Source organism: Etheostoma spectabile, chromosome 2, assembly GCF_008692095.1.
Source record: "Etheostoma spectabile isolate EspeVRDwgs_2016 chromosome 2, UIUC_Espe_1.0, whole genome shotgun sequence".
NCBI classification, from domain to species: domain Eukaryota; kingdom Metazoa; phylum Chordata; class Actinopteri; order Perciformes; family Percidae; genus Etheostoma; species Etheostoma spectabile.
The window spans coordinates 3,100,816-3,111,909 of NC_045734.1; the positions used below are offsets into that span (position 1 = coordinate 3,100,816).

The following is an 11,094-nucleotide window of genomic DNA, read 5'->3' on the forward strand; positions in this document are numbered from 1 at the left end:
TCAGTGGCACTTCAGGTCAATTTGCACACAAGCGACAAGACTTTTGTCAGGGACTGTAGAGCTATGACACAGTACACAAACAGAGGGTTAGCGGTATGGCTGCAACTAACGATTATTTTAATAGTTAACTAATCGATTTATCTTTGCAGCTCTAATTAACGGTTCAAATTAATACATAATGATGGGTGGGGGGAAATATTAAGAGTTACCATGTAAGCTAAGGCCGCCAGCTCATAAGCTATAGAATGAGCTCCCAGCTCAGTCTCACTGATCACGCAGTTGCCCAAATCGTAGGGAGTTGGGGTGGAACAGGAGGGTCGTCAGCCCAAGTCCCCGATGGACAAAAGTACGGAGTGTGGATCGCGAGCTGAGAGATGCCACTTCACGTCCTGGGCACTGCCAGGTGCCCTTGAGCAAGGCTCCGTGCACCCCAACCACCCAGGGCGCCGGTCAGCTGGCAGCCTACTCACCTGACATCTCTCCATTTGTGCATGAATAGGTCCTGAGCATGTGTGTGTATTTCAGACCTGTGTGTACGGATTACTAACCAACAGAGTGTAAATGTAATTTCCCCCACTGGGGATCAATAAACAGTATAAATTGTTATAATATCAGAGTGCATTTGCGGTATGTACACTGTAATGAGACTAATCAGAATACAAAAAAAAAAAATGAATGGATAGTCAGTATTTTGTGACTTTGTAATCATGTTTTATTTTTTTGAATAGAGACACATTACAATCATACATGGGGTGACCTCATCAAATCCAGCAGCGACTGCCATGTCCTTTCTGCAGCTACAGACTTTTGAAATGTAGTTGAATACAATACAAATGTATTGAATACACTGTATTAATTATTACTGACATTTTTCCCTATGACATTTTCTAGGCGAATGCAGAACTCTTCATTTTGCCCCCAGTTTGGATACCTGAACACTGGACTATAGGTGTACGCAAATTTAGTTTTAGGCTTTTCTATTTAAACTACTATAAAACAAAGGTTCCAGTGCAGTGCATCACAGTATACATCTTTAAGCATTGCCTGTAGTTTTCTGTTGTGTTCTGTACAAGGTCAACCTTAAAAGTCATGAGTGTGATTTGTTCCTATTACATATATATATAATAGACATTTAACGATAATGAAACCACAGAAAAGGGAGATGTACTTTCTAGATCCCCTTTATGGCATGGCTGGAGCGAAGACAGTCGAACCCTACCATTCAGGTTTTTAAGGAATAAGGTTTCGTCCCATTGAATGATGGCAGGTCTTTTAGACCACCTCTCATTTTTTCCTTTTTCTTTTTCCTTCTCCTTTCCTTTTACAATTCCTATCTGATGCTTCAAAGCGATGTAAATTCGTAGATTCTAATAAGCAATAATATTTGCGATGGATCTGATCAATTTTGTATTTGTTAATTTTTCCATTTAAACCCATTGCTCAGTAACGGCTACGGATCATAGTAATGGGACGCAGTGTTTATGGCTGTCTATCAGCAACTGAGGATTTCAATACACAGCTGATCACAAATGTAAAACATTGATGTACTGCAACGTTAAACAAAATGCCACTGTAATGGTGGACTGTATACAGATGGTAAGAGGCCTTGCAGCTCTGCGCCAAAAGAGTTTGTTAAGTGTGAAGGAAGTTTATTGCCACAAACAGTCACACCCTTAAAACCCGCACAATCACTCATGCTTTTGCGTATCCATTAAGGACTGTGAAGTTACCATGAGCGACGGTTATTGCACTGGATGGCGATGTTTCTGAGAACCTTCTTCGGTCAGTAAAGAAGTGCAAAAGAAATGACTTATTCGAACACTGAACTGCACCTAGTCATTGTAACATGTTTAAGAACATGCATTGGTCAAAAATTGGACCAATTTAAATGCATTTGTGACTGCATGTGGATTTATTTGATTTAACTTGGTCTTGTAACCGGGTCAAGCACCCAATCCTGAAGTATCAGAAAGCAATGTGGGCTCAACAGCCACCAGCCCTTTACTCCGTGGGGGGGGGGGGTAATGGAGCCTGCTGTTCTCCAAATGGACCCTGCAAATCAGATAAAGGCACCTCAGGATGTCCTAGAAGGACACTGGATGATGGAACAGAAAGGAGGATTTCCTCATTACCTTTCAGACCAGAAGACATGGAAACTCTTCAAAATTGTGATGAACAACACTCAAAAATCAATGCCATGTTCCTCGAAGGTGATCTACTATGATCCCGTATCTGAGACCCAGACCGGTACATGATTGTTACAGTTCTTATTGTCATCATTATTATGTTGTTATTATAATATCATATACATTACTATCATTATTGATTCATTATTAACGTTATCATTTTGTCATTATGTTCATCATTAATATCCTTTCAGTATTTCATTAACATTTTATATGCTTGTCTGCTTGTTTTATGTTAAAGTTGGTTTGTTGTTTAATAATATGTTGTTAAATAAAAAAAAAAAACAGTCTAGTGATCAACATAAGACTGGATAACAATAAGAAAGTATTCAGGTTGCTTTGATTATAAATACACATTCAAATACATTACTTTTATCATTAAGCTATAAGGTAATTTAATGTTTGATAGGTAGTTAATCTGTTTTTTTGTGAAATGTGTCAATATTGTATTTCTAATTAGAAAAACCAAAGATAAATTTAATTGTTGCTGCATTTGCCCACATTCATTAGGGTTTTCTGTCTTTCTTAAATGAGTTGGGCAGTGGCGGCAGGTTAAACGTGTAACTCGCCCACATGGAGGACTGCAAGTATGAGCCAGAGGCTTCTCACCTAGAGGGAAGGTTTCTAGTGTTGCTTTTACTTGGAATTACCGATTTGGCGGGCAGCTGTCAGTAGGGTTATACCCAGTGGAGTGTGGTGTGTAAGATGACACAGCAGAGGTTGAATCTGATGTCATGGTTGTAGTAAAACAGTGGTATCTGTACTTCTTTGCCAAGCACATCCTGTACAGAAGGCATCAATAAATTGTTGGGGTGGGGCAAGCTTTTCCAATCGTTTTGGAGGGCCAAAGCGAAGGAGGGTCAAGTTATTTTGATTAAAGATACCCAAACTCCTCGGTAGCCCTCAAATAAAAAACGAACAGTTCCTAAATTATTCAAATTCACTATGAACAGAATACAGCACCATACTGTAATGCAGAATCAAACATGCCTCAAGAAATCGCAAATTGCATTAAGCCATTTTCGACCTCTATGTGCCATAGTAGGCTTGGTTTCATATTGCCGTCTAGACTGTTGCAACTTGTAACTTCTCAAAATACCTGGGTCTCATCGGCTAGATATTCCATCGCCTTGTTTGATTCAACTCTTGCCATTAAGTGGCTGCCAGTAGTCTATGAAAGGGTTGTTGGTAAACCTGCACAATACTGCGACTGAGGGGTTGATCCCAGTGGGATCAACAGCACCAGTAACCATCTTACAAGGTGATTCAGGGTTAACATTTTCATTTACTTCAATGGATGGATGCTATCAATCCTGACAGCCATCAGTCTGAAAGCAAGCCTTGAATCATCGGCAGAATTATTTCAGCAGCCTGGTGAGGGAATGTCTGCGATGATTCCAGCGACGAGGATGATGACCATGAGCAGCAATATGAGGCCCGCCGTAAAACCAGCTGTGTTATTGACAAAACATTTCCACTGTAGTGGTAGTGGATTTATTCTGGTCTGCAACATGCGCTCCTGACACGTGTGGTCCACCTCAGCAATCTCACCACTAGATGCAGTAGTGCTACATGGTACTGGTTCTGATCGAGTCTGGAGGTTTGGAGAGAAGCTTTAGTTTTAAGAACTACTGTCACACAAGGATGTTTCAGTTAGTGCATCAGAGCACCTTAATTTATCTCAACCATCTCATTTTCGTCTTTGATCTGGACTCCTGCTCTCACAAGAGCCTGATCAGAAACATTAGAAATAGTTATTAACATCAGATATTACATTTAAACTCATTCGAGCAAAGTCAATTTTGATTGGTTAAGGGATGTATAGGTCCGCACCTCTTAGCAGCCTTCTTCCAATCGAGCTTGCACACAAATATGACGAAGAAAATTGACTGCATCAACACACAAATGCAAAGTCCTGTCCATAGTCTTTCACAGAGACAAGAGAAGAGTTTTAATGGCTTTCCCAAACTCTACTTGACAAGCAGGAGATAATACAGCAGTAATTGCAGAACTGTACATTAATTTACAAATGAATGTTGGGTCTTTACCTACAATGCCCATGTTTGCTGCAAACATTAGGGACACACAATAGGGAAACCAATAAGTAGTATCCCACCAGGTTACACAGAGCAACATCAGCTGTTTCCCTGCTCCTCTGAGAACCCCTCCAGCAACACCTGCCCAAATCAAACAAAGATTGGGTCAATCCCATTCTGTGTAATGTATGTCAATATTGGGTGTAAATCTGATTAATCCATTAGGTTGTTTCTCACCGCAAACAGCATCAGCAAGATGCACAAAGCAAATATGATCTGACGTCAGCAACCCTCTGTAAAATGTCTCAAAAAATGAAGATAGAGATTATTGGTAGACACTAATAGATGTTTTGGCAAAGGTTCTTTAGTGAGGTAGAAAAACATCTCAGCTGACATGTACAGTAAATACAATAAAAAGATAGGTTTGCTATCTTAACAGAAATGGACAAACTGGGTAACAGATACTATATGGCAGACTCTGCAAAAATAGTATGACTAGCTGTCTAGCAGTGTTGACTGTGGCATCAAACAATAAGGAGTTCAGTGTTTTTCAGCCAGATGAGATGATGAGCTTGGTAAATGTATAGAACATGGACCCACTGCATGTCACATTGACTGCAAATAAGGATACACAAAATAAATAATTTGTTAGTAAAAGAAAGTAATAGTATTGGGGTACCCTTTTGTTTTTACAGGGGTGTGCATAAAACTGACACGTCATGATCATGAAGGAGTCTTGTTGAATGGGTTGACTGTTGTCATTAAGTATCATTCGGTAAATGACGCTTTTAATGTAAGTTAGCATTGTTTGAGATGTTGTTTATAAACAACTTGACATAAGCAAGACAACATAACCTCTAATAAATATGTCATGGCAGGCCTAATATGAAACTTTAAGAAGCTATTTAGCTAGTTGTGTTTTTTTTAACATATTTACTTTTCTTAACGACTACTCAAAGCGCTTTTACATCATACAGGATACATTCACCATTCACACACATTCATACACTGTGGCCAAGGCTGCCGTACAAGGTGCCACCTGCTCTCAGATAAACACTCACACACATTCACACTCGATGCACAGACACGGGGGAAACTCGGGGTTCAGTGTCTTGACCAAGGACACTTCACGTGGATGCAGGGCCGGGGATCAAACCACCAACTTCCGATTGGAGGCAACCGCTCTACCACTGAGCACAGCCGCCAAACGAACACTGAGACAAAAGAACGTTCAGGGCCCCAAAAAAAAGAAATAATAATATTTAACAGAGGAAAGACGGGAGGGAGGGAGACAACACACGCAAGAGAAACAGAAACAGACACATACAAAACACACACATAAACAGACAGACACAAGACAAGGGACCAAACCCTGCGCAAGTTAGAGATGCAAGTTAGAGGTCAAGTTAGAGGTAGAGTCTAACTTGCCCTCACAGAATTAACGAGCACCTCCACGTGTCCAGAGTCTTCCCCGAGGCACCATTGATCCGCGCCGTGGAGAGTTCCAAAAAAAATCACATCCAAAAAAGACAGGGTCCACGTGCGGATAGACAGGTCGTGTGGCGGTTTCCAAGGGTTGCAATATTTAGCTTTATGTGTGTATGTTGGTTTTAAATTGGCGTAGGAGACCATTATAATTGTGGTCATGAATATGTTTCCTTGACCTTAAATAAAGTGAATTAATTGGACATTCATGAAGTTTGATTTCACCATCACAAAGTCTGGACAGAAATATGAAACTAAGCCTGCTATGTCACATGGACCCCAAATAGGATAGACAAAATAAAAATTATGTTAGTGCAAGAACGTAAAGCACTTTATTTGAATGTTATTGCATATGACACCGTCATAAATATAACATGACACCTGTCATGAACATGAAGGAGTATTTTTGAATGTTCATGACTGTTGTCATTGAGGGTCATTCAGTAAATGATAGTACTTACTATCAAAATGCTTATAAAGGTGACATGTAGAATAGTGTCCTTGACTAATGTAAAGTGGAACCATTTGGACTTGTCATAAAGGGATACTTCACCGATTAGCATTAAGCTTTGGATCAGTAGAAACCTGGTAGTATTTTCAAATGACTTCCCTTGCTCATGTCCCTGAGACAAGATATCTCGGTATAATGTTGCAAAAATCATCGTTTTGCACTTTTGGAGGCATTTTTGTCTCAGAGGTATTATAAGCCAGCTAGTTCACAGTTTTCAAGCCTCCCTAACTGTTTATACTGTGGTTATCTGTTTTTTTGTTTGTTTTTTAAATGCTTTATGTAAAGCACTTTGAATTGCCCTGTTGCTGAAATGTGCTATACAAATAAAGCTGCTGCCTTGCCTCCCATCGGTGGTTGGACCCGAAGCGAGCTGAAGCGGAGCGGGTGTCAGCCAGCTAAGCTACAGCAGAAGGAATACTCTACCAATAGCATATCACATCAAGGCCACTGATGTTATTGTTCATCTCAAGTCGATTCTTGCCAGGCATGGCATTCTGAAACTTTGATGTCCGATAACGGGGTACAAGTTCCTGGACAAGCCTTGCTTCCTTTGCAGCCTCATATGGATTCAGAATAGTCACCAGCACCTAAGGTTTCCGCGAAGTAATGGTGAAGCAGAGTGGCCTTCCAGACCGTTTCTGAAGAAAGCAGCTGACCGTTTCTGGCTCTACTTGCCTAGAGAGACACCCCTCCAGAGTGGATACAGCCCAGCTCAGTTTCTTATGGGCCGAAGTTTCGCACCACGGTGTCGACCCTTCTTTCTCAGCGGACCCTGTGCTGCCTGACGGCAGCTTTGGCTTTGAGAAAAGAGATAGCAAGGACAACTGAGGAGTCCGAGGATTTTATGTCGGCAATGTAAGCTGGAGCGACATAGCAGATGATGTTGAGAAGTTGCAGGAGGGAATTAATTGGAGCACCATTTTCGCAGGTGCAGAGAGGTAAACTTGATGTGAGATGCTAGTGTGTGGAGTATTCTGTCGCCACTGTCGCACCCTTGCTGCTCTGGAAGGAACTATTATAACAGTTGGGTCCTTGAAAATTATGTGATCTAGACCTACTCTATCTGTAAAGTGGCTCCAGATAACTCTCTTATATGAATTGATACACATAAATAAAATTTAATTGAACTGAATTGAATAGTGGCCAACACTAACGGTAGTGTTAGCCATTTGCTTGTGCCAAAAACAGGACTAAAAGAGCTCTACGGCAAACAGATATGCTCAGCGAGCTGTTATTCGGTGGAAGCTGACAGAAGGTAGCCGTCGTCTCAAAGCTACCAAGTGATTGGCGGAGACAAGGGAAAAAGTACTTGAAAGAGTCCGGTAGTCATGGCAGACAAAGGTCCAGTCGGGAGTTTGGATGGAGAGTCCACTGAAGTTCACTGTGGTCTGAAGGGATCATCCTCGCTAGATCAATAGCTAGCGGTAACCGTTAGTTGGGAGGTTGACAGGGAACGTAAGCCAGCTGAAGCTAACAGTCGACAACGGTGAGTAACGTACGTTACACAGGCTGGCAGCAGAACAAAGTCCAGAATTGATAGTTAAGCAGGGGACCAACACCTAATCTAAAACGTAAGTTACTTAATTTACTAAAAAAAACAAAGAAATATAAATTTGCTGATTGTGAAGCAGCGATAATCACACCAGCATCCTCACGTTCCATGACTTTACAGGACAAACTGAGTTAGTGCTGTTAGCTAATTAGCTTGGTTAACTATTGTTAACTGCTGTCCAATTAGCCAACCCAGCCCAGTGGTGCTAAGAGCCAAACCCGCCTCCTCTGTAAGTCTCGGATGCTGTTTTTGGTCCCCTCTGGCCGCTTTCACTGAGAACCGGTTAACAGTTACTGCAGAGCAAATTGCATTGCAGGAATAGCGAAGACTTGTCCCTCACTACTGCCTGTATTAACTTACCCTGGAATTTCCACCTAACCAAGCTCAATCACCCAGGACCCAGAGACGGTTAGAACTGAGACGCCCTGACTCAGAGTCTTGCTCAATGTCAAGTTGTCATAACAAACAACTAAAAAAACACTAAATTAGAAGTTATAATTTTCTGAATGACAATCAATGAACAGTCACATGACTCCTTGTGTTCATGAAATGTGTCATGTTATAGTTATGACGGTGTCATGTCAGTCTTATGCCACACCCCCCTTCAAATAAAATGTTACAGAGTATCGTGTCAAAGACTTTACTTACAGTTCCGATGTAAAGATGTATCCAATGACATTTCTGGAGAGGCTGAGGCTGGCTCCAACGAAACATGCAAATGACTGCCATGGGGAGACATGTAAATGATATATAGCAGGGAAGAGGTGAACAACAAGGAAGTGGAATATTATGAATGGATGGTTTAAGTGTAAGAAGAAGCTCAAAACGTGGTGTGTACAATAATTGCAATGATTCCTTTTACATATAAGTGTTACTATTGATTCAATCTGAGCGATTACAGGAATCTCTGATATATCTTGTAAGGGTCAAATGTTAAATTTAATCCTCTCTTCTGAATTGGAAAAGTCTTTAAAATAAACATTCAAATCAAAGGTTTTAAGAACACAAAGCAGCAAAATAATACTATCACTCAAGTGAAGGGCATTGCATGCATCATGTTCAGTATGCATGGGGTCTTACATGAACAAATGAGGGGACTTTGGAAGACAGTTTGGCGCTCTATGTTTCCTGCACCAAGAGCATTCCCAACCCGTACACTGGCAGCCGCAGCAAACCAAGTGGGAACTATGGGAGGAAATAGAGCCGTTATACCAATAGTGATAGTGCACTTGCTAACCATTTTTTACTACAGTCCCTGACAAAAGTCTTGTCGCTTATTTTTGTGAAACACCTGCTATTAACCTGACTTTTAATTAATCTAATTGGTGTAGAAATAGCTCATATGAAAAGCTAAAACCCTCCCAAATGATGTTCAAGCACTGAAATAAATTAGTTTCACTGAAAAAAGATTTATAATTTAAACAAGACAGAAAGGTCAATTGGCAAGACAAAAGTTTTGTCGCCTATACAGAAATTGAACAAAATACTGCAAATAATAAATATGTCAGCAAATTAAATAGGGGTGCTGTGAGATCCAAATTTAATATCTTGTATGACTTCCATGAGCTTGAAGGACTGCATCCATGCGGTTTGGCAAGGATTCAGACCATGTGTTGTGAAGTCATCAGGAATAGCTAGGAAAGCAGTCTTCCTGCCTCCCAAAGTCATCAATATTCTTTGGTTTGGTTTCCATGCTTCCTCTTTCATCCTACCCCAATATGCTCAATGATGTTCATGTCTGGTACTGGCCGGCCAATCCTGGAGCGTCTTGATCTTCTTCGCCTTGAGGAACTTTAAAGTGGAGATGGAAGTATGCGATGAGCACACATTTGCGTGGAGAATTTGGCCTCTTTTATGGTTGGGAATATAAGAGGTAGCTAAGATTTCTTGGTATTTGAGACTATTGGGTTGCCTTCCACCCTGCAGATCTCTCGCACACCCCCATAATGGATACTGGACCCCAGACCATGATTTTTCCGCCACCAAACTTCACTGTTTTCTGGGTGAATCTTGGATCCATGCGGGCCAGTAGGTCTCCTGCAATAATTGCGGCGACTGTGGTGTAATAAAAAGAAGATTCATCTGAAAAATCCACCTTCTTCCACTTTCCAGCATCCATCCTTTTAGCAGGCTGTGGGCTTGGCACAGCCACACGGTGTTCATTTGTCTTTTGTTAGTGCTGGCTTGGGCGATTCGACCATTTCGAGACCGAATCTGACAAACTGTTCTGATGACACAGGGACTTCAGGGGACCAGGTCTTGTGGAGCTGCTGCAGTGGGAAAATGGGCTGGCCTTGGATTTCGAGCCAACAAACGGTCCTCTCGAGCAGTTGTCTTGGGGGTCTGCCTGACCTGGGCTTGTCAAAAACATCTCCAGTGTCTTTAAATGTTTTTTTTAATCTTCTGTACTTGACGTGAGACACATTGAAGGGTCTGCCACATCAGCCGTGGATCTGGTCTTCAGCCTCTGATAAACAAAACTTTAGTCTCAGGGTGAATCTATGCATGTTTGCAGATGTCTGTTGCAGTTTGATGTGAGCTAGTGTACTGGGGTTGTTTTACACACCTGAGACCTAATTGATCCATTATTAGTACAGGTGAAGCTCATATGACAAGGCGACAACACTTATGTCTTTGCAAAAGGACTCAATGGGCTTTACCAAGCTGTGAATATTAGAATACTTTTTGACAGTTTGTTTTGCACTGAAACATTATTACAAAGACTGTTGGGATTAAAATGAGCCATTTCTTGTAAATAATCTTGATAGAAATATATTTCAGTGGCACTTCAGGTCAATTTGCACACAAGCGACAAGACTTTTGTCAGGGACTGTAGAGCTATGACACAGTACACAAACAGAGGGTTAGCGGTATGGCTGCAACTAACGATTATTTAATAGTTAACTAATCGATTTATCTTTGCAGCTCTAATTAACGGTTCAAATTAATACATAATGATGGGTGGGGGGAAATATTAAGAGTTACCATGTAAGCTGGCCGCCAGCTCATAAGCTATAGAATGACGCTCCAGCTCAGTCTCACTGATCACTCCGGCCAGGAATCCAGCTATTTCAAATATCCACACCTCCGACAAGCATGAGCATACTGGGGATGGCCAGCCGGACAAAGGGCCCCCACTCCTGCAGACGTCGTGTCCAACCTGTGGGTCAGAGGTCTTATTTTAAGCTACAAGTTGTCCTTATTTCTCATCTCATGTTACAGCAAACAGAAAACAGAAAATGGACATATGTGATGATTGAAGTGGGCTTCAGGTTTATTAGCCATGTTAAAATGGTTCACTCAATACATAAATAGATGACAAAC

General features: G+C 41.2%; 1 protein-coding gene across 1 annotated transcript in view; it reads right to left on the reverse strand.

Moving 5' to 3' along the window:
* LOC116702087 (multidrug and toxin extrusion protein 1-like) overlaps positions 1–11,094 on the reverse strand; it is a 35,172-nt gene that overhangs the window by 19,677 nt on the left and 4,401 nt on the right. The gene's annotated exons all lie outside the window — the stretch shown is intronic.